The sequence below is a fragment of the Falco naumanni genome, chromosome 3 (genome assembly GCF_017639655.2).
Source record: "Falco naumanni isolate bFalNau1 chromosome 3, bFalNau1.pat, whole genome shotgun sequence".
In the NCBI taxonomy this organism is placed as follows: domain Eukaryota; kingdom Metazoa; phylum Chordata; class Aves; order Falconiformes; family Falconidae; genus Falco; species Falco naumanni.
Window position 1 is genome coordinate 113,169,784 of NC_054056.1, and position 24,416 is coordinate 113,194,199.

Genomic DNA, 24,416 nt, shown 5'->3' on the forward strand with positions numbered 1-24,416 from the left:
TAACATAAATCAATCTCATATCCTGGGGAGTAAGTATACTGTATATACATATACCACAATATATTTGAAATATATTTCAGCTTTTGTTTTATTAGCATGAAAGCAGATTGTTTAAATGTCATATTTTTCCTCTAACAAGCCTAGAAGCACATCTCCACACCAGCCTGTGTTAAATAAATCTTGGGGATTTTTAGAATATGTCAGACATCTACAAATTTCTTCATGAGGAATTTTCAGTGCTCTGTAGATAAGTACACCTAGTTCCCCAGCTCTGAAAACTTACCAGTTCTTGTGTATTAGAAACTAAAATTTTTGGGGGTTTTTTTCAGTCCAGTCACACTGATCATCTGCAGTAATACAATCAACCAATATAACGTCTCCCATCTTAGGACATTCTTCTTGTTATTTTCTAAATGCATGAAAATACAGCATGCACATTTACATTTCACCTATTTTCAGGTTTTGGGGTTTTTTGTTGATTTGTTTTTTTAAGCTACGAAGTCATTTAATTACTCCTGAAGGAAAAGAATACATTCTTCAGTAGAGATACTGCCTCTGAAATTTGTCATTGCTAAAATTCCTTTTACCAAAGTCACCAGTGAAAATAATAATGACATCAGTCTCAAGATCGGTTATTAAAGAACTTCTTTGGTACCTCTTTCCTGATAACCTTTCAGCATAAATCTTTTTTTGGTGGTTTGTTTTCTGGGATTTCTTGTTGATTTTCTGTTTGTGTGTGTGGTTTTTTGCTGTTAGTCAATTCTTTATTCAGTTTACATCCCATGTCTAAACCTTGATCTTTTCTACGTTAAATAATAATTTCCCATGAGGTTCTGCTTAAATTAAGATGAATTAGCATGGATGCATTGCATTTGTCTGAGAAGCGTGATAAGGCAACAAAGGCACAGACTCATGTTTGATAAAACCATGTTGCTTTTATCCACTTCCCTTCATGTACAACTAACTTTTCTTTGCCATTTCATTTCTGAGTTTTTTCTGAACAGGGGTCAAACTAACGGACCTGTAGTAGCTGAGGCATTTTGCTTTCCTTTTTTTCCCTCCATACATACTTCTGACAGTAAGAATACTAGTAGGCTTTCTGTTCATTAATCCCAGATTACAAACTCTGCATTGAATGATTAATAGAGAATCTCTTACAAGAATTCTATAAATATCCCAGGCTTTTTATTTTATTGCCCTTCAATTTTATCAAAATATCTTGCTTTTATATTTGGTGCAGTCATTTCCATTACCCTATCCTTAGATAACTAATTTTTTTGCTTTTTTAAATTCTTAGAAAAGAGAAGTTCAAATATACTTAGACTTTTGTATTTCTGACTTTGATTTATATAACTCATTGATCCTTTATCCATATGTTTATAGATATTTTCACTCACTTTTAAAATTCTGTCTTTTCTACTTACTTTTCCAAGCAGACTGTCAGCCTTCTGATTTTCTTTCTTTTTGAGAGCTCCCGATACTGCACTTGCAATTTAATTTAGTGCCTCCTCCACCACATTCAACTCTATGGATTCTTCTGTCAACTTTATTAACCATCTTCCTTATTTTTCTGTCTGCTGTACTATAACCTTAGATCCTTAGGATCTGTTTCTATCTTGGGTCCTAATTTTAAATGAAATTAATAATTTTGGGATTCCTCAACCAAACATTGTATGTTTTTTCACAGCATCTTCAGTTTTTACCAGAACTGCACGAGCGATTAACTGAATTTACTGCATATTAGACTTACCATTGTTTATTGATACAGATCAGAAAATATATGCTAAGAAGTCAGTAGGAATTATAAAAGTAACATTACTTTATATATTTCACAGAATCTCACGAAACAACTTAACCACTCTCTAGACCTGATGTAGGAGTATTAACATATCCCTATGAAGTTTTCCCAGGAAAGTTTGTTGGTTTTGTTTGTTGGTTTCTGGTTGTTGGGTTTTTTTTCCCTGTGGGGAATGTTGTCTTTATTTAATCAGTCTTTTTTATGAGTATGCAGTACTGTACCACCATCTTTAATCTTAATTCCATCCTTTCTAAACAGGTGTATCCCACTTACAAATGGTCTTGTTTTGCACTTCTATTACTCTTATAATGAATGCTTTCAGATCTTTCACAATTTCTGAAAGCGGTTGTTTGCCAGCGCCTAACTCATTGTATTAGTCAACAGCCGTTCAAGTTGTTTCATTTTGGCCTCATCTTTACTTTCAGCTGCAGGTACAGTTAATTTACTGGCTGAAATTTCTTACAGACTTATGATCATAAAAACAAGAAGCCTATCCTTTCTCTTAGTTTTTCTTTCTCCATTGCCACATTCTTTTTCAAGGGATTTCTCTTTTGCTGTGTATCTCTGCAATTTTATTAGTCTTCAAAATCTTCTCCTGCCCCCAGCTGCAGCTGTGGTTTCTTTTACATTCATTTGGCATTCAGACTGCATTTGGCTTCTGTCTCCCAGTCCATTCCCAACATTTTACCTGAGAAACAGCATAGTCTTCAGCTGCGACTTTGGTTCTTCAGTGATCTCTTTTACGAAGTTTATCAAGTAGTAGTTTATCAATAGCTTACACTATTCACTTCAGGTTAATGTATTTAAAATTTTATTATCTCTTATGTACTTATGAACTTCTTTTTTATTACTTTTACCACAGTATTACTTACCAACATCAGGCTTTTAAGAAAAAGTGGGGGCTAAAATAAAATAAAATAAAATGACCCCACCCAATCACAATATTACTGCAAATACCTCTTCCTTGGAAACGTAAAAACAATTGTGTAAATATGAAATACGAAAAAATAGAATTTTCATTTGTAGTTCTATTTTCACAGAAAATTTCCTTACCAGTTAAAGTCCTTCTTTCTTTGAAGATATAAATGCACTAAGCTTAAGAGTTTCACAAGATAGTATATATATATTCATAATACTATTTTTTAAAAAAAATTAAACAGGTTGTTGTTAATACTTAACCTCTGCTGTGCTGCTTTTCTTAATTTCTTACTTGGCTTCAATATAACAGAGTTGATTTTTTAAAGATTTGAAAATATGTTAAAATAAATACTAAACCCTATATTCCTATAGTGATCATAGTTCCTTTACTTTATTAGATAAGTACTACGATCATGTCTTAGTATAGCAAAGAATATTATTGCTGCTGCAATAAGTAATTTATTAGTGTTCATTTCTAACGTACATGAATAGTTGCCAGTACTTTTTACACCTGCAGTGAGAACAGCAGGTCTTTTCAACATGTTTCTAGCACAACTGTAAAAAGCCTGTAACAAGGAATTGATTTTTGAATAAGTTGCTATAGCTGTAACTTCATCATTGTGTCAGTAGGTACAGTGTAGAATCCGTCCTTATAGCGTGCGACTAATATACCCACTCTCTGCATTGTCTTTTTTTCACAAGGGGCTATATAGAAAGGAGTTTTCTACTAGGAAGAAAAAATTGTAACCCTAAGCAAAGCAACCTTGTTCCCCTGCTTGTTCATTTGAATCAATGCAGCTGGTATTAACTTCCTTGTAACATAAGAACTTGACCTTCTTAGGTACTTGTGATGCAGAATCACATCAATAGTGTCTCTATGGAAATCTCTGCCTTTGCAAAAACACCCCAACAAACCAAACAGAGATTTTTATTTGTGCAGTATGCTACTTATTTTTCACAACTGGCATTTCTGTAAGACCAAAATGCTACGTGACATTTAGCTCAAAATTTTGACTGTGGTGCTTTTGCAGTTTCAAGTGAGCTTTCTGCTTGCAATGTTTCACTTGGTCTTCATATAGTCTGCTGTTATCAGTAGAGTGTGAGTTGATGAGAAGCTTTCTATATTGTTCTTCAATAGCATAAATCAATATATTGATACTAGGAAAGCAGATTTGATCTTAATCCTCTTATCCAAGGGACAGGAATTAATTTATCTGCCCTGTGAAACTGATCCTTACTGTAAATATTTCCTAAATCAAGGCACAATTACCAAAGAATCTGTGTGATCTGATTTAATTTTAGATTCATGAGCTTAAGCAACATTTCTTTTACTTACTTTAAAGCAAATATTTAAGAAACAAATGTCAGCTTAGTATATATGTTTATATATCATGCAAATATCAAGCTTTGTATAGGTTTTATTGTTACATTTTTGTCCCTAATGTACTGGGTAATTACAAATGAATAGTTTTGTGTCTGAAAGAAATGGTATCAAGCCATAAAAAAATCAAAATGTATTGCCCTATTGATGTTTTTTTGTGTGTGCAGACCACATATAATCTATTAATACAGTTAAATCCTCTTCTAGTCCCTGTGATTCAACCACTAATTTTGCTATATAGACCGAAGATTTCCTCATATCTTTATCTTACTTGATCATGCTTTATTGCACAAACATTGTATTGAAGGTATCATTACACAAGTTTCCTATGTAGCAAAAGAATGATTATATTTGTACCGAGCTGTTCACTCAGTTCTTATTCAAAATTTTTATTAGCTATTAGGCAATAAAATATCTGTATAGTCTACTTGATAACCTCTGCCAAATCTATACAGATGACATCAAGCCATCTTGGCCTACCTGCCTGCCACAAAAACCTAGCCAAACCAATAAAGTTATTAAGTTTTGAATAATTTTAGATCTCAAATAAAATTTAAGTTAGTGATTAAGTCCTGCTTTTGCATACACTAAGCATATCTGGTGACTTCTGGGTGCATGAAGAGTCTTGTGTTCTCTGAATTCAGACAATTTTAATACATACTCAACGTTTTCTAGTAGCTGAGTGCAACGGACCACAAATTCTGCCATAAACAATACATACTGTACTTTAATTCTTTCCAGTTGCTACTGTTTGCAGTGTGACTACTTTTGGCCTCAGTCTGTTAGCTGCTCTTAAGCTATTGACTGCATAACCCTAGGACAGCATCCTAACTGAAGAATTGAAAGAAAGTGGATTTCAGTGTTATGTCCCTGAAAAGAAAAGTTGTATGAATGTACTCTGCTAATGCCCAATGGTTTCAAATGCAGATGTTCTGTTCTGCAAGTTGGAAGCTTTACATTCTGGTGTTTTGTTGCTAATATCTACTTACTTTGGAAGAGAGGAGGATGGAGTTACAGATTGAGATCAAACAACTTTTCTGCTACTTGTTAAGACAGTCACAGTTATTACATAGAATGCACTCCTGGAGGATGGCAAGGACTAAGTGTATGACCTCTGGGTTGAAATTCAAGCAAGATTCATCAGCTCAGTTGTCCTGTGAGATTGCTGCTGGTACTGTAGGATACTCACTGGGGTTAACGTACCAGGCTTTGCCACTGTGGTGCATGCACCCAATAGAGCTGGGAAGCTTGATCTTGTACTTCGAGATAGCATGCAACTCAAATTGTTCTGGACTTACCCACTTGTGTGTAAATGTGCAGTGAAAGATTGAGCATACTGTGCAGTTACAGGCTAATGTGTCTTTGAGAAGACTACACAATAAACAAAAATGATTGTACAGTGAATAACAGGATACATTCAAGTAATTATTGAAATGAAGCATTAATGACTCTATATGAGTTAAGCAGCAAGTTTTAATGCTGTTTTCCCTATTTTAAAAGATCTTTTTAATATACCTTGACACTTGACATAATTTAATAAGTAATACTATGTTTAATAAATCAAACTGTGATCGAATTTCATATTCTGATGAGAACTTAGTATCTGCCATTTTACTTAGTGTTTAAGGAAATATTAACTTCCACTTTTCCCTGTTTTATTAAGAACCCATTAATTTGGAGACATTAAGTTGCACGGAAAAAAATACCAGACATTTTCTCATGTCATTTGAGGTCAAAACATCTGAAATAGCAATGGCATATCAAGAAACAGACTGCTTACCAAATTTAGCAAACTACAAGCTATTCGTTTGAAAGTTCATGATAGTTTACTGATTTAGATAGACTCCTAAAATGAATAAAGGAAGTCCCACTGAGATACTCAGATCACCTGCTGGTTTTTAGTTTTGCTGGCTCATTTATCACTACCAGCAGAATCTTTTTATTTTAATTAGAATATCTTTGTTCAGTCCTCTCTGTCTCATTACCCTGTGCATAATAGTAAAGACCCAGATTCTCAGTGTTTTCAAAATAAGTACATTTTTCTTCTGTGCATCTAGCTTTACACAATCTGTCTAGAATGTAGCTCAAAGATAACAGAAGAGAGAAAAGTCTGTGTTGAGGATGACTTTCCTGACCACTTACTTTCAGACACATGGATGTGGGGAGATTGAGGATTGAACATCAGTACTGTCTTTGGGAAAGATAATGCTATTTATGCAGAAATGGGATGACACTGGGTGGAAGATAAATTTTGCTTCAGAGTAATAATGCCTCCAAGAGGTATCTGAGATAAATCATCACCTTCAAACCCCTAAGCAGGGAGTACAGCCTTGTGTTCAGGCTACCCTGAACTTAGACCAGTGTATAGAATACCATTATTTTAACTGTTTTTTTGCAAAGTGGATCATGCTCACTGCAAGCTGCATGCTGAGTGAAGAAAGCCTGGATTCTATAAATATTTTTGTTCAAAGATCCAGGTAAATGACTTAACTCACACATAAAAATAATTGTTCCAAGTGGAAATTGTATTTGAAATGGTATTTACGTGTGTTTTTTCTACAATGAATCAGTCCTCTGCTTTGACCTGGGGATATAGTTTACTGGTGGTCTCGTCCAAAGTTAAAATAATTGTAATTCAGAGCAAGTTTTTAGAAAAGTGGTTTTAGAATGACTCCATTTGTTTCTGGTTGTGGTAGCTTGTCTGGCTAAAATCAGGGCTGCCAAAGGCTTGTGCCACTAAATGATGATGGGTCTGATACGATGAAGCATCCCTTTTACCCAGAAAAGACTGAGTTCACAACTGCACTTCTCTGTTACTCTCTTGATTCAATAAATATAGCTTTCATAATATTTTCCCCACAGTTTTCTGTCACCTACTTGAAAGCTAGGTATGTTTTTATCAGTTTATGTTATTTGTTTTTCATGAAGAAAAATTTAGACTCGGGCAAATGATTTGAATTTTTTTGTTATGCAGCTATGTTGTCTTACAGAATACTTACAGCAGTTCAAAAAGTCCAGTTTGTTGGTTTTGGTTTGTTGTTTTTTTGGTTTTTTTTCTGTGTTTAGTGTAGAGTACCCTCACTGAGCTATTGAATGTTGACTTTTATAAGCTTCAGAGGATGTGATATTTTTACTTCATGTGTCCAGGACTGTCTGGTTCTCAGAAGTTTCCATCTACTTTACTAGACTGAGTTGCTTTAAAGATTCTAGCAATTTTTCTGTTCAGTTATCTAATAATTTAGGTCTGTATGTGGTTTTATCTTATTTATCCTTTCATTAGATTGCCACTATAACCAGTACTAGTACAAAAAGAACTGAGATCGTGAGTCAGAATTTGCACAGATAATATTTGAGTTCTGTCAAGCAGAATGTTAAATAAAAACTATGGGACTTTGGAAAGGAATGCTGTCCTTAGGAGGCCAAGAAGTGGATCTTTACTTCCATTCTCTTTGAGCTGAAGTGTGCCCATAATTAGCAATGAAAGAGTCAACAAAGAGAGACCAGGGGTAAGGATGGTGACTTTCTTTCCTCCTTCACCCTGTCCCCTTTGCCTGCCAGGACAGTTATAGTGCTTGTACATGAGGAATCACTTACTGCTCCTTCACTTGTGGTGTCATGGAACATACTTCATAAAGTGACAGGGAAGAACAAGAGTGTGCCATAGACAATCATGCCTTATGGCATCTAATTTGTTTGCAGTGCAGAGGTAATTTACCTCTCTACTTTCCCAGCTTCCCTTTCCTTCCTATCAGCAATTGCTAAAACGCAAGTACATTGTCAGCGGTAAGTAAGGTGTCCCACAAAATGGGGTCCTGAAGCGACACAGACTAAAATATTAGAGTATGATCTCTAAGATTACAGATGTGATTAATCATGTTATTTGTAACAAGTCACTTTATCCTTGAATGTTTGTTTTGTGTTTTCTGAACTAATACATTACATTGACAAACCGGTACACTGATTTTTCACAGGTGGTACTGTGTTTCTATGGCAATGACAAGGTGTTTCCAGAACTTCGTTTTAGGAAGTTCTTTATTATGGCAACTTTAAAATTGTTACCTTCAAAATGGTTCTGCTATTTGTATTGGATAGAAGAAAAAAGAAAAAGTAAACCAAACACAACCTAAATAGTGGAAGAACACTTTTTACAAACTATTTTTTCACCCAGAGTAAAGCATATGAATATCTTGGAAAATAATCATGAAATGGTTCATTCTGAAAACTTATATATCCATTCAATTTTTGATGCTAGGTCTAAATTCCAACAAATATAAAGCTGTCTGGGTGAAGCAGCAATATCTAAAACCTGAGACTAAAAAAATTGTCTGCTGCAAATGTGCCCTTATCATTTTCCTAGTTATCTGTATCACCCGAGCGAGGGAAGAGAAACAGCAAGCTTTAGGATATATACATTAGCTTAGCCCTCTGTTGGATAGGCTATATCATTTAAAATTAAACAATTCTCATGAGTGTTTTGGGAAGGTCTTGACCAGAGGTACATTCCAAGTGATACTTTTTATCACTGTTCCCTCCTAAACCTGTCCTTTGACTGCTTCTGCAGCATAAAAGACCTTGTAACGGCCACTGCAAATGAAAACTAAAGCTAATTACATTTTGAGTCCCAACTACCCAAATAAGAAAGGAAGACAGGACAGAATACTTCTTTTGGGTTATGAGAATTTGTTTGAGTCAGGATGTGAGCTTTAAGCAGGAAGCAGAAGTGTATGGGGATGTACTAGAGTGAGCACTGAAGCTTTCACATACACCACAAGCTCCTAACCAGCACGTGGATCTGCACAGTTCCACTGCTGTGGAGCCTCTAAATGTATTGCTAAGTTAGAAACATCTCTTAATTTCTTTTGCACAGCTATGCTGAGAATCTGTGTCTAAATAAGGGGTTTGGTATTTAAGTAGTGATAGAGAAGGTAGGTCTATAATTCCGTGCATCAGGCATGCTGTGCTTCCAATATCTGCTGTACAAGGTTGGCAAATAGAGGGTTGTAACCATCTATAAGGAGCTCTTGCTCAAGCAAGGAGCATAATACAAGTCTTTCATGATCTGTTAATGAAGCTTAGAATGATTTCTAACTCGTTTGCTTGGCTACCTTTTAAAGTCAACACTTGTCTTAAAAGGATCCTACTCCTAAGCAGAGTAAAAACGTGGAAATAATCGATCATGTATTCCTACAATTTTCACAGTACTGCTTAGAGCCTGAGCTGAAAGAATGAGTGCCACTCTTCCGTGCATAACTGTAAACACGAAAGTGCTTCTTATATTTACAGTTAAATAGTTTAAACGTACAGAGGCAAACTCTAGAGCAGTGGGAAGTTTTAGGAAGAAGAGTTAATTCCATAAGCAACTGTCTACCTCCTCAAATCACTAAACAAAACCACTGGTCTAGCCCAGATTGGGTTAGGGATGGGGATAAGGATGCATCACAGTCATGGCTGCTTGATCAGACTAAACAGCTGGTTCCCACAGAGGTGAGACTAAACAGCTGAACCCCAAGATTAAATCTTCTGTTTGAAAATACTGTCATGACTGTCGACAGATTACCTGAAGAGATTTCTGAAAAGTGGGCAATCAGCCAAACTACAAGGTAATTATCTTGCTCTGAAATGGTTAGATTTACCATAGAAGATCAATCTTTCCTTTTTCTGCATATACTTTTTGATTCTGTTTTCAGTCCTGCAGGTGCAGGCCTCAAACGTTGCTCCCTCTAATTTAGAACAGTCTTGGTATTCTTATCAACACTGGTGCTATAATTCAGTCTGTTGGGATTCGCAAATACCTCTGGGAATGGTCATTATTTGGCAAAGAATCTGTGCACAGCAATTGTGGTGGCATTATGCTATGCAACACTGGAAAAAGGAAGGAAAGACTCATTGTCTGAATAATTTGAGGATATGGGGGGGGTGGGGGGGTGGTATTATTTGAAAAGGAGGAAAATTATTACCACAAGAGGAAAAAACTGCCAGAGGTAAAGACCAGAAAACAGGGAGTTTCTGGGAGAGATGGAAGAAGAAATTAGTGTTATGAAAGGAAAACAAAAAGCATAAGATGACATCTTAGGGGCAGACAGGTTTTTAAAATGTTGTTTTATATACAGTGTTGTTTTTAAAACATTCATAAACAGAAAAAAGGAGTGAAAATGGAATAAGATGTCGAAAAAGGAAAGAAAATAGGAATAGGCTGGAAGAATCCAGATGGCCTTCACTAAGCTTTAAGGCTGACCAAACTGAAGGTAGAGGCTGTGGTTTTCCTGATTTCAGTAAAACCAATATTTCGACACTGTGTATGGGTCAGCCAAGGACCAAATTTGGCCAGCCCTGCTCAGTTTCTTGGGTGTGACTGATCCCACTGGTTTCACTGCATTTACATATGGAGTAAGATATTGTGCATATATGACGGAACGATCATAAGATATTAAAAAGTACATTTTCTAAGTAAAAATGCCTGCAATATTTTTTTAATGGAAAATACGGTATCTGGAGTATATGTTAAATCTATTAGATGACTTTAATTTTGTTCTTTGACAAGCACATGTCCTTCAAATGCTATCAATAATGATTAGCAGAGGACAAGAGATGATTATTGAAGGGACTGATCATTACCATGAAAATAAATACTGTAAGCTATATACTGTCTTCACTGAGTCCACTGCTCCTCGAGGCAGAGCATTGTTGCTGCAGTAAAATCTCCTAGCTCTCTGGAGTCAGATATACTTTTTTGATTTATTTTTTTTTTATATATATAAAGACTTAAACACCCAGCTAGATGACTTTGGTCAGGATTTAAGTAAAAGGAGATAAACATTTTTATTTCTCTGGCTTAAATATCCAGGCATGGACCATATCATCAACTCAGGTGTAGGTGTCTTTCTATTTCCAGCCTGGATTGAGTATGATTCACATAAGACTCTTTCTGGTGTAATCATTAATAAAATGTGTATTGTCACTAATTTGTTTTTATTTTCTTTTGCTGCTTTTTTGGATCATAACATAGGACATACAACTTAGAGTACAGGTTTTAAAAATTTTCTATCCAGTGTTTTCAAAATTAGTTGTTTCTCTTAGTTCAGCTCCTAGCAGACTCAGCTGTCCATCATTATAATGATCAGTCACTGTTATCCATTATTAAATCTGTACGGATGGGATGGATTGAAAGGTAAAAAGGTAGGATTATTCTTATTCCTAGAAGAATCTTCCTTGCCTCAGAACTGAGGAACAGTGGTGCAACAAAGCAAAATAAAATGGTTTGACCTATTTCCAAGCCTGATGTTTGCAGGATAAATAAAACTGCTACAGCTAGAACCTGAACTTTTATGTTAGTCGTGTTTTTGAGCTAGAGGTCAGATTCATTCAGCAGTCTTGAAAAACCTGGAAATTTTAACTTTAAATCCTGACAATCTCTTCTCTCACATCTATCACCCATGAGGCTTTTTCTGTCTATCCAGTAATAATAATCCACACTGAAAATAGCAATACGTGAAGACTTCATTGTATGTAAGAATTCTTCATTTCACATACTGTTCCTTATTCATTGCAAAAAACTTTGAGGGACAGAATTATCCCAGATTGCTGGAACTGACTCTGTCTGAAGGGAATGTTTTGTGAAGATAAAAGTGGGAGTTAAGATTAGGTAAGTATAGCGAAGCTTCTGCTTGAATTTTCAGAGCCTCAATTAAAACAAACCCAGGTCTAATCTCTGCAAACACAGGTGACAGAGAGGTCAGTAAATGGTTAAACTTGTACAGATTATAAAAGATGGGTTCTACCTGCTTAGGAACCTCAAAAACTAAAAGCCTGCTTGCAGAAAGAGTTAGCCCAGTAGGAAGAAATGTTTTACAATTCTCCCAGCCAGCTGCCTAGATTTAAGATCCCGGAGAAGGCAGATACTCATGTTTATTGAAAGAATCATTTAGGTCAATGAATGCAAGTAAACAACTGATCATTCAACAACCTGAGGATACAGCTGCAGAGCAAGCAACATTCTTGGTGCTAGGGGAAAAGGAGAAATATGGCAATGAATGCATTGGAACCTGCATGCAGTGGGCCTACTGTCTTACATTTTGAATGATGCATAGGGCTCTTGTATATCACATTCTTTATGCTTAGAGTAATACAGAGTGCAGTGTGAAATGTAACAGCTAGGGTTCAAATCTTTCTAAGGTAGGTGACATATCACTCTGCTGCTGACCTTGAGCATTTCAGTATCTGCATATAATACTAGTATTTTTGAATGTTTATTGCAGCTGATTAATTGAATTATTGGCAAGTTAATGCTGCTAACTTGCTAAAATAATTCATTTATTATTACTTCTAAGTGGTTTTAAAATATAGTTAATTTCAGAAAAGAAGGAGCATAGCCTAGAAGGGCTTCTTATTTCTGCTAACTTTGCTCTTGCTCTCTGAAAAGGTGAGGTGTACGGGTCATATAGTTCCTCCTATCCTTCTCTGCAGCGGTGCAACAAACTGGAGTTAGAGGAACACAGGTACAATTTGAAAGAGGTTCTCATAATCCCTAATATTCCTCCCTAATGCTGGGAGGTCTTTGAAGATTTTTTTCTCTATTTTTGTACATGGAGGAGTTTGTGTAAGAAGGGAACAACTCCCCTCTCACACAATAGCTTTGACATCATTCCTGGCTGATGAGCTCAAGTTTGAGGTCTGAGTACAAACTGGAAGAATTAAGGTAGGGGCCAAGAGGAACTTTGCAAGAGCTGATTTCAGAGAAAAGCTATAGAATTGTTTCCTGTTTTCCATGAATTTCTTTATCACAAAAAAGAAATATCTTTTATCCTAATAACTATTAAAAAAAAAAAAAAAAGGATGAGCCAGCTTGCATGATGCTCTGCAATCTGTTGTGGACATGTATGTTGTGGACTACCTACATGAACCCGTGTATCTCTCCACACTTTTTTACTGCTGACCTTCAGTTTTGCACACCTGTTGCATGGTACAAATTGAAAAAAAGAGTGTCAGAAACTTTCCATAAAAACCTTTATTTCTGTGACCAATTATTTATTGTTCCCTTTACAAATGACTGATCCTGTTCCCACAGAACATACCTACCTTATTAGCTCTTCTGCCTAGAAATGAGAGAGACAAATTAGGTCTAACCCATGCCGAGATCTACCAAATGTCTGTTTTGTGTACTTATAGAAGTAGAGAAGGTCATTTTACCCTTTAAAATCTTCTGTTAGAATTTTATATTTGTTGGTATTTGGGGATTCTTAGGTTTATCTCTTTCTGGAGGATCAAATGAGAAACAGCATGTTTGATTTTTATATCTAGTAATTCATCAGGTAAGATAAGGATTTGTACATTGCAAAGCAGTATTTCAAGGAAATAGCCTTTCAATTTTGGATGCCAGTGTTCAGAATGGCACTACAGGACAGGGGAGTAAGGGCAAGGGTCTCAGCTTAGTTGCTTGTAGACAGAAAGTAATCTAACCAAACTGCAGAACTACCCATTCCTGCTGTGTAGCTTACTGCATGTCTCAGGTGAGAACCAGAACTCAAAATTTGTTATGTTCACATGAATTAAAACATGCAGATACACTGGAATTATTTCACATTTTGTAATGTTTTCTGGGAACCTTAACTCTAAGGAAGTTACCACGACTACTTTTTTAAGAACACTGGATTTTTTTTTTCTTTTTTCAAATATTTTTGATTAAAGGGCATACAGAGAGTTGGGGAGCCTGTTTGATTGTTATTTGAAAATTTTCAACTGACTTCAGTAGGAGCAGTATCAGTCCTTCTAGATCACCAAGTGGTGGCTTGGTGGCTGGAAAAGCTCAGAGAAATATTGTTCTTAGGTTGAAAGGAGCAGGAAGAGTCCGTGGTATTTTGTGCTAGAATTTCTACTACACAAGAATGTCAGAGGGTGTGAAGTATTTGAAAGAGGAAAAGGAAGAAATACAATGTCAGGTAATACTGGATCTAAAAAGCCAAATACAAAGCCTAATACAAAGTCTGTACAATATAAGGACACATTTAAATCCTAAATTATTCTAGAGTTTTAATGAATAGTCCTGTTAACATTCTTTGTAAGCTAAGTAAATCTTCTTAGAATTCTTCACAAATCTCAGCTACCTTTAAAAGATTACTTTCTTTTGACAGCTATATTAACATATGGCTCTGCATAAAGGAATCATGTTGAATACATGCAATGTAATATTGGGATATACATTCTTAAAAAAGAGATGAGAGGATCCAGAAATATAATCTTCTTCTTGTAATCCTGTATTAAACCATTCTGTACTGCTACATTTTTTGATATGACTGTGGAGCTCACAAAGATTCAGGCAGAAGCGAAAAAAAAAAGAAAGAAAATTAAGTCTTCTCTATATAAATCCCCAGTTACACCTATAAAGAACTTTTGCAATCTGCAAAGAAAGGAACAGCCCCGGGAACTAATCTCTTATTGCATGAATTTCTCTCTTTTTCTCTTGACCTTGGCTCTTCCACACCCCCAGAAAGTGCACCTCTGCCTCGTGATGAGCTTGCTGCTGCTGCTGGCTCTCATGGCATGCCTTTTCAGCATCAATTTACTGTTTGACTAATCCCACACTGAACTCACTCAAATGCTGAAAGGGCATTTAGTTTCACTATCAGCTGGACCTTCAGACATGACAAATCAATTGATTTTGGGGCATGTGATGAAAATGCGAATGTTTAATTATAAATACTGTTAGTGAACTTCATAGTAGGGTCTGATCTGGGCAGAGACTGGATCACACAGCCTTTGCTTGGAGCTGCAACTCATCTTAAAGGCTTAGAATGCCATGAATACGTTTGTCTCCAGGCATTTATATAAAAAAGTGGCTTAAATATGGTTAACAAAGGAGAAAAATCTGGTTTTTCTTCTGAAGTTTGAATTAACAGTGATTTCAATATTAGAAATAGACTGAGATTAAATCTCATAATGTGGAAAGTCTGAGATGTTCCTAAGGGAAGGTCATACTCTAGTTTTCACAGTCTGTCTTTCTCACCATTACAGACTGTAATGCTAAACACTACTAAGGGTATTACTTCCAGGTTTAGAAACAAAACATCTATTTATTTCACCAGATAATGCAAAACCTATCTATAAACTGAAACACATGAGTAGACAGCTTTGGTGAAAACTGGCATTACAGCAGACCAAAATTTGAAGTACTGAGTAACTTTTTTGTGTGTGTCTCACATTGCTTCATTTCTGGTTTTCAGGATTTTTAGACCTCCTTAAAGATGTTTTTTGAATTTTGGTGGGTTTTTTTTCACTCAGACAAGGAAATAGTTATTTAATCTGTGGCAAAACAGGCCTATTGCAGTTTTTGGGACACTCTTCCATCTTGTCAGGGCAGCATGCTGTCTTAAATTTTGCAAAGGAGCTGTGTTCACAAACCTCATGTTTGCTGTGTGCCTCTCTTAACAGTTTCTCTCCATCCGCTCTTCTGTCGCTATTCTACCCTCCTTCAAGGGACAGAAGACTGCAGAGAGATTCTGCTTGTCCCAGGAAGTATCCTGTTGTATTTCTGCCTTCACAAATAACTTTTCTTCCAATCTACTAGGTATTTTTGATCAGCTCACAAACTGTCTTCATTTTGCTATACCATGAATTACTGGTGGTGTTTGCCACAGTACCACACTGTAAGTGCCACCATGTGCTGTCAAAAACATCAATTACAAAGGAAATTTTACATCCAAAACATTTATTAAATGTGCAGATTTGTATGTTACTTTTTTTGTACCTTTCTTTGCTGTTGCTGCCAAGATTTTATTTAAATTATCTCTATGTTTGTTGATATTGTCTCATTAACACTCTGTGCTCCTCATAATCTCTTGCAGCATCAGGTTTTGATGTTCGCTCAAGCGCACTGCTTTGTATTATTCTCCAGGCTTCACAGGTAAAGACTGTGGAAGGTTTCTCAGCGAATACTTTCCTCCCACAGTGTTATTTTTCAGTTTCCTGAGAGTGGGCCTTATGCATTCAGGGATTTGATATTTTTAGGGTAATTTTCCCTGTGTACATTTTTGGATTTTGGCAAAAAATGCTGCATTTCTAAAACTATCCTTACGCTGCTTGTTGTTCACCAACTGTAATTTTTGTTAGTTTTTTGAGTAAGTTTCTGTGGTTGTTATTTGCCCTTTGTTTTTCTTTCTTCAGATGTTTTGTATTCTACAGTGTTCTTGGTTAAAAGGATTTATCTGACCCTATAAATTTATTACTTTAATGAATAATTTAATCCTATTGTGAACTTTATATATATTAATAAGAGTTAGAATGAACATTATTTTCCAGAATTGAGTCATTACAGGTGCACATAATAAATGTGGGGTGCATACCTTGAATCACAAACCTCCTTCTAATCCTTGATGCGCCTAATTTGTGTAGGCCCCAATGCATTTTCTTTGCTTGTCAACTGAAAAATCATGAATAATAGTAAGTTTGGTCCTACAGCTGCAACATGTTTTACAGTCATGAAGGGAGCATTTTCTCATTTATCTAATTTTTAGGAAGTTAGAAATTTCCATTGGTATCGATAGAACATGCATGTTTCTTAGTTCACTAATAATACCTCATTTTGATAACTGTTTTTATAACTATTGTTTCCAAGACTGCATGAGATATGTTAATTGGATTAGAATCATATCATCATAGAATCACAGAATGGGTTGGGTTGGAAGGGACCTTAAAGATCATCTAGTTCCAACCCCCCTGCCATGGGCAGGGACACCTTCCCCTAGAACAGGTTGCTCATATCCAGCCTGGTCTTGAACATTTCATGTATGGGGCATCCATAATTTCTCTGAGAAACCTTTTCCAGTGTCTCACCACCCTCAAGGTAAAGAATTTCTTCCTAGTATCTAATCTAAATCTCCCCTGTTTCAGTTTAAAGCCATTCCCCCTTGCCCTGTCTTTACATGTTCTTGTGAAAAGTCCCTCTCCAGCTTTCTTGTAGGCCCCCTTCAGGTACTGGAAGGCAGCTGTAAGGTCTCCCCGGAGCCTTCTCTTCTCCAGGCTGAACAACCCCAGCTCTCTCAGCCTGTCTTCATAGGAGAGGTGCTCCAGCCCTCTGATCATCTTTGTGGCCTTACTCTGGACTTGATCCAAAAGGTCGATGGCTTTCTTATGCTGGGGAAACCAGAACTAAATTCAGTACTCCAGGTGGGTCTTACAAGAGTGGAGTAGAGGTGAAGAATCACCCCCCTCAAAGTTAACAAAAAAATATTAAGTAAATTAATATTTTCCCTATCCAGTCTGTTGATAAATATTAGTAACTTACATATCTCATTTGTACACAGCTCTTTTTGTTTAAAAAATAATTATTCTTCATAAACGTTAACAGAAAAATGCATTATCGTAACAAAAAATAGCATGCAGTTACAAAAACTTGCTTTCATTCAATTTCTGTTCATCTTCATCCCAACAATGACTTTATTAAATCAGTGACTTCTCATAAAGGGGAAGAGAAAACAGGCATTTGAACAGATGGGCTTAATAAAGATTCTGCAGTATATCTGCCACAAATGGTTGAGCACCACTACTAAAGCAGGCCTAAGATATGACTGAGAATAAAGAACTTCCAAATGGTTTGTGCTCTCAGTGAAGAAGTTTTAGATTAAAAGACAAAGGATGTGTTGTAAATGTGCATAGATCAAAGAGGACACATAATGGAACCTTGCTATATAAAAGGGGAAATCCACTTTCTTCCAGAGTAATAAAATTGCAGTATGCTGCAGTGGGAAAACAGCAAATTGTGTGCTGTATATTTTTTTTTTTAACTTATTGCCACTCTTAGTTGAGAGGTTGAGATATGGTTTCTATCTTTTGCCTCAAAATATTTTTACAAACCCCACACAAATTGTTTACAGTGTCACCAAAAATAATGTTATTAAAGCTTAAAATTTTCACAGTTACCCTCCTTATGAATCTTCTGTGCAAGGTGGGAGGAAGTTGCTCTTATGATTCATTCTCTGCTATGGACGTTTTTGTTCCTAATAGTGCATGGAAAATTGAAAGAGGTTTTTAAAGCACCATGTTTGGAAGTACAGATCACTTGATATATGTAGTTACTGAATAAGAAATGTCACAATGAATACAATATATATATATTTTAAATTACCACAACTTGCTGATAGATTTAAGTCTAAACTGACTTGTTGCTTAAACCCTAGTGAAATGTGAAATTCAGCTCTTCTACACATTTAAAAACGGGGCATGCTCCTGATGCTTCCTGCATTTCGATGGTCAGGGAATTAGACCAGAAACACTGTGTACTTTTATTCTCTATCTTTTGATGAAGAGTTCTTCACTGCCCCGGAGAATCACAAAATAGCACTTCAGTGCATCCGTGGCTTGGCTTTTGTTCCAGGTAAATTTAGGTAGGGTTATGGGTTTCTTTCAAGTGTTGTCTCCTTCCACAAAAATGCCAGTTTCCTTTGTTTGCAAAATTCCTATAATGGTTATGTCTCCTTGAAAATTTGGTTTTATATAGAGAAATAGTTTTTTAGTGAAACCTCAATACTTTGGCTGTGAATAATTTAGGGGCAGATCTTGCTTTTAACTATTCCAGTGCTTTTGTTTAGAAACCTCCTATTTAAATATCTGGTTTGAAATATTTAACTGTTTTTTTAAAATATGTTCAGTATGAGACCTGTTATTTCTTCAAGTACAGACTTTTCTTTCAATATTAAATTTAAACCTTCTGGTGATATGGTAAGTAACTGCCTAGTGTCACTTACCAAGCATAGTTTATTTTGAGAAGAACTTTTACTGATGCATTGTCACTGTTTATTTTATGTATACATTAAACTAAATCTAACAGGTTTACAAAAACAGACAAATGCTGCTGCCTTATTTAAAACAGATAAATACGGAGATGCCGATCTAGTGTATCATGTACATGAGTGCATTGCACAAAAATAGTGAATTGCTACAGTAAGGCTCCATTTTTAGAAAAGTCTGCTTGGTCTTCATTTTTTAATTAAGGTTCTTGCTGCCTACCAAACCTGAAAAGAGAACTGAAAATGGGTATTCTTTCTCTAAAAGAAGTTCTGAACACCTGGTCTTGTATTCCAAGCATTTCTGTGAATGTTGAAGTGCATCTGAGGAATACATTTCCCTTCTCCCTTGTAGGAGTTTAGCTGGTTTTTGTAGGTCATCTTGCTGAAAAGGGCTATTGTGAGGGAGCAGTTAGAAGAAGCCCAAGCAGTAGCTCCTTCCACCTTTTCTTGGGGCAGTGACCAAGATCTGAAGGTCCTGTGTTTGGTCCCCATCTGAGATAGAGTGTGACTACAATGATGTACCCCATTGTACATCCCTGACTGTGATCTACATACCACCTTCCTGATTTGGCTTTCTAGTTTGACCTTGGGCCTGCCTCATCGATATGAACATGCTGGGTTCTTGCTGGGCTCTTGGCTGACCCTGGTTACCAACATTGGGTCTGACCCTGACTTACTAACTCAGTTTCCTGGCTCCTTGTCAGGGAGGCTGCTGGCCCTGTCTGCCTTGTGATGCTCGGTGCCCTGCCTGCCTTCATTTACAAGGCAACCTGTGCTTGCTGTTTCCTGACAGTGATAAAAGAAAATAAACATAGTACTCTCTAAACTTTCTTATTTTAATTATTTTGGCTTAAGTTTCTGCTCTTTGTTACTGTCATCCAATTACTGATCTGTCCACTTGTAGTGACCTTGAAGCTGCACAAGCAAATACTTACAGTTACTTATGTTGTCACATTCCCTACTTCCCACATTTAAATCACTGCATCCATCATCAAAGTGCATGTCACTTCACACTAATCGTTATTTGATTAGCTGCAAATTGAAATTATCTGGATGAATTGTCAGTGGCAATGATTTAGCTATAGCTCAGTGTAAGCACCAGGGTGAAACATAAGGGGGATGGAGCACAGGAGCTGCAGAGTTAGCTCCTGAAGAACAATTGGAAGAAAGGGTATGAGAGCTACTTTCAGCTTCCCAGTACCTTTATTGGAATGAGGCATACAAACAGGTTAACTGGTTCAAAGACTGCAACCATTTTTTGATACTGCATGCTTAATTTGACAATGGTCATTAAGAATTAAGCAGTTAGTCCAATTGCCATGATTCTTCTTGGAGGCTTTATTATCTGAACTGTTGTGCAAGAAAATGTGCAATTAAAAATGCAAATGTTCTCATGCTCTTGATGTGTTTGAGTATTCCTGAGTGAAGACACAATATTACTTAGAAAGAAGTCCACCAGAGAAAAGAAAATACACTTATAAATAAAACATAGAAGAGACAGCTTATTTCCTTCCAAACTCAAATAGTCTATTTCATCAGATATTTAAAATAAAAATCTTTGAGATAGGAGATGTTTTAAGAAAAGGATATATGTTTCCATTCTCAAGACATTAGATATTAAATATTTTTGCTTTGCCGCTAATATCTGTGTTCTGTGTGATATGTCTTTATAAAAGCTGTTTAAGACATTTATTGAATTCAAGGACAGAGAAAAGATTTGTATTCAGTCTACGAGCTAGAGGGACTATATGTATTTATTTGCATAATACAGAAGCATCAAAACCAAAGACCATATTCTGTTATAAACAAAGTAAGATTGTATAGCTATTAGTAACGGGTGAATACAAGACCAAAGTATCTTCAGACACTTTATGGAGGAGGAATTACATGCTTGAGTGTAACTCAATGGAATAATAAAAGGGAGTTCTTGCTAGGATTATACCTACAGATGGTTCTTCTTAGCTGTCAGTTTATACATAAAGAAAAAAAAAATCCAAAGAGGTTCATCCAGGGTGATATTAAATGTAGCCAGATAGGGGTCAGCATTACTAGTTTTGCATAGTAACAGACTGGGCCAAAAGCAATGTAACCTTGAAACCTTGCATGATTGTTGTGAAGACTGCACACAAGACTACCTAAATCCTACCAGCTCTGGCTGCCAAAGGCAGAGGTGGGCAAGCAGGGCATAGAGCAGAGCAACAAAGAACCTCCAAGAGAATTCTAGGAGGAAATCAGAGGCCTTATAAAGTCTTGCCAAGTCATTGATCAGCAGAGAGGAAATGTTTTGAAAATCAGTTGTATTGAACACAGCAAAGAATGACTTACCTCTGGCTTTTGTTGCTTATTGTTGAGGTTGTCTGATAACCCAGCACTTCAAGAATGAATTGCAGTTAAAGTACAGTGAATCCCTGGTTTTGCTAGAGTGTAGGGCACTGTTGTGACATAATGCATGCAGAAAGATAACAGTACTGAAATCAAGATAGAAAGATTAATGTGTTAGTTAACATATCAAGTTAGCGCGGGATGAAGTGGAAATACAACTAAAAGAAAACTGAAATTTACTTAAATAAGAATGATGAGCAACAAACTGAAAGTGCTTATTTAAACCTAGGAGAAGTGAATACAGCATCAAACCCTGTACTAACCCAGCTCTGAATTTGGCTGGGAACCCGCAGAAACGCGAAGCAGGTTCCATCTTTCTATTTGTAGTAACTGCACCTTGTCTGTTCAAACACTGACTCTGATTTACTCTGCTGCAAAAGCCATGTTAAGTTCAAGTGTCATGGTACATGTGGTGTGAGATAAGTCATTCACAAAACTTGCTTAGCAAAACCTACTATTTGAAAGGTTGAGAGGAACAAATGCCCGTTTTAAGGGTAGCATAGGAAAAATTTAAGTGTACTTTCTTTTGAAATCTAAAGGCTCACTAATACAGCCTGAAGACAGCCGTTAACATATCAATGTCAACTTTGTGATGAGCATAAACAGAATCAAATAAGTCAAAAAACTTTCTGAAAATCAGACAACTTGTTGATACTGAAAAAAATACGTCTGAAGAAGATTATTGTCTTTTCCACATTCTTCTTATGTGTTTGATTTTATAGGACTGGGAAAAAAAGCATGAATTTCTGATCATTTTGCAAGGTCTTGTATCAATTATCTTAAAGTGAACTAAGTAGCATTAAGCTAGTGAAATATCTGTTGATCCCAAACTATTTAACTATACCCCATTGTGTAAAAGGACTAAGTGTAATTAGGTATAAAGCAAATAATACTTATTATGTATTGATTCTTTTACTGACTACACCAGGCCGTGAAGCTGTTCAGGTTTTGTGAGAAAGTTATAAAGACTCAGGTTGGGGAAGTGGTTGCATAAAGGAATGTTATGTTATGTAAAGAAAGAAAAAAGTGAAATAAAGAAGCAAAAAATGCTTTGATTGTACATACGACTCTTCAAAAAAAGCCCATGTTTTTCTGGTAATGGGAATATGACCTCAAGCATTAAATGCTGCTCTTTCTTCTTTCTTTGATTCCTCAGATCTGTGTGAGGTGTTATTTGTATGTGAATGTTGGTGGAAAGAAAAAAGCTACATACAAATATGAATACACATGCAGGGGATTTTGGTGAAAAAGTATTGGTAATTGCTTTTGCTAACCCTGTTTTTACACTGAGATCTATATAAAATATCTCATCAAAGCAAAGAAACTGAGAAGGAAATCTAACTCCTAAAGCTTGAGTGAGCAGTCATTTGCTTTAGAGGATTACTTAAGCCATAAGGTTGAGGTGCCGGTTATGGAGGGAATGTCTTAATTACAAGGGGTCCAATAGTATACTTCTTAGTATAAATATCACTGAGATATGTTGTCATGAGTGTTATGGAACATCACATATTTTTATATATACAGATATATGAAACCTTTTAAAGAGATTACAATCTGAAGAACTCACACAACTCACACAAGGACAGTAACAACCACTTAGCTGAAGGTGAAGTCAGTTTTTGTCAGAAATCCTGTAGCATCCCTTTCCATCCTTAAATTTTTCGTGGGGGGTGGGGGGCTGGAAACTTATGAGGTCTTTATTGGACATAGGGACAGTGCTCTGATTTCAGCTTCCGGTATTGGTCTAGACTGAGTAGACAAAGGGTAGCAGCACTTTCATGATACCTGGTGATGTTTATACGTAGACACTATATGATAAAGACAAATAAAAATAGTTGTTCTAACTTAATTAGATTCAGGTACTTGGATGAAATTTTATTTTTTCAAAATTTTAGGAGACTGTTCTAACAATTGCAAATTTTGAAGAGTAGGTTAAAGGGAACAGGTGTTAGTTGACTTTTCTGCATCAGTAACAGAATTAGAAGTTATATTCAATATAAACTGGTCCTCAAATTGCTTTGTTCATCCAGCTGTTAAGTAATTATAATAACTTTGATTTACTAAATATTTGTTGTAGTATTTACTAAATAGTGGGTGAATTTTATGTAAGATGTACTTCAGCCCACATATTGTGTTTCAAAATCATTACTCTGTTTCTCAAAATCACAGTTAGGTCTGTGGACAGCATTTTCAAATATTTCAGAATGAGTTAAGCCTCTGAAGATCAGATAGTGGGGCAGGTTGTTTAAATGTAGACTTTAATAAGAGAGAAATATTTGATTTTTAAGTTACACTTTCAGTTCCCAACTTCTTTAGTAAAATCAACTCATTATAAGTGGCAGGGTGGGTTTAAAACAGAGCTGATTTAATTTCTTTGAGCATGTTTTTGGCTATTTAGGAAATCTGAACATAAGCTATAGTTAAGGAGATGATTTAAATTCCTTGCTGAAGGTAATGGAGTTTCCATTGTTGTCCTACTTCCTCTGGTACTGCTGCTGAAAAGTTTGGGTAACAATGAGATGATAATGGGAGAAACGTAGAGATACAGAGTAAGTTTTAGCATCCCCAGCTGGACTGAGCTTCTTTTGTTGTGACAATGTCAAGTGACTGTACTAGCAAATGGATTAATTCTGCAGTTAAGAATTTTATCTCTCAATTGAAAAACATTTATGGCTCTGCACGTAAATTTCTCAACCCAACTATCACTTTTAGGGTGGTCACTCCAACACAAGGAAAATAAATAGGTAAATAAACCCTACTTTCTTTGTTTATCCTTGAGAATACTAGCCAGGCAATCACAAGAGGGTTTTCTCACTATCACAAATTGTATCTGTAGCAAATACTAACAAAGGCAATAGCCCAACAAAAACCAAGTTAATTTCAGCCTTTTTTTATTATTTTTTTTATTTTCAGTTCTGCTCACTTTCTACATTACAGTGAGGTACTCGGTCATTCTTTCTGACTTTCCAATTAACAGGTGAGAGAGCTACTGTGTTCTCATTGATTTTTTCAGTGGTGATGGGGTTTGATTGATAGCCTTACCTATTAGTTCTTCTTGTTTTGAGACCTTGAAGCCACAATCGGTTAGCATAATTTAAACAGGAAGTTAAAGCCCAATATATGTGGTTAAATCAAAGTCTGGTCTTGATTTCAAGTACAG